Source organism: Triticum dicoccoides, chromosome 5A (assembly GCF_002162155.2).
Source record: "Triticum dicoccoides isolate Atlit2015 ecotype Zavitan chromosome 5A, WEW_v2.0, whole genome shotgun sequence".
NCBI lineage: Eukaryota > Viridiplantae > Streptophyta > Magnoliopsida > Poales > Poaceae > Triticum > Triticum dicoccoides.
The window spans coordinates 567,719,915-567,721,064 of NC_041388.1; positions in this window are offsets into that span (position 1 = coordinate 567,719,915).

Here is a 1,150-nt window from a genome sequence, read left to right on the forward strand (position 1 = left end):
TGGGGGCCAGGGCGAAAATACAATTTGGAGCCCCTCCCTTGTTATAAACATAATATGCATATTATGTTCAAATTTCCTTGTAAGATTCTTCGATGCAAAATCACTTGTGATTGTGTCAATGTCAATATCATCGAATGGTTAGTTCTCGATGCATAATCTTGCATAACCATTTAAGCCCTGTTAGGTCATTGTTTATCCCAAATGGTTCTTCAATAATTTCAAATTTGAAAAGCTTCTTTTAGATGATGCAACAATCACATGCACGGTAAATCTGAATAAATCTTTAAACACCGTGACTTAAATACTTTCTTCAAGGGAGTGATTCATATCAAGCAGAACAGACAGATATTGAACATGAAACAAAATCCACCTCAACTTCTAGAATTTCTTCTTGGCAACTACTTTTTATCAAACTATTTCATTCTCAAAGCACCAAGTTTTACTTTAAATTGTAGTAATATGGGCATACCTGAGATTGATTAGATTGACGTCTGTCATTGGACGCTCGGTGATGATGTGATGTGGATTTCTGGTGACAGACACTCGGCGATGTACGTGTGCAGCCCCGCCGGCAATGTTAATTTTCAGGGGTAGGTGATGTTAATTTTCAGGGGTAGGTGATGTTCAACCCTCAGCGATTTGGGATCTGGAGTTTGGAGCCAGAAGAGAACATAGAATATAGCGAATTAAGGATGAACTCACGTCACACAATTGTTTTTTTAGAGGGAGAATGTCTCACGATAGTTAAGGAATAAAGAGAATGAGCCAACGTGATTTATGTGTGTACTCTGATTGGTTTCCGCACGATCGTATGCTTTTTATGTGCGTACGATGTTACCTATCGTCCCTTCCTTCTAGGGGTTGGGCTACTTCTCTTTTTCTACGTGAAGCTATGGCCCATGAGATATTGTATACTTACCTTTATACGTACATTACATCTTTGGTTTAGAGAAATCTTGTAGGAATTTTATAGGATAGGATTTTTATAGGAAAAATTCCTTTAAAGCCCTTTGGTTTGTAGGAATGAAAATCCTATTTCTGTGAAGAAATTCTTCCTATCCTCCACATGTTATAGAAAAATAAATATTAGCCTAGACTCAATGGAAAAAATCCTATTGTGAACCAAATGAAGGAAATATGCCCTAGAGGC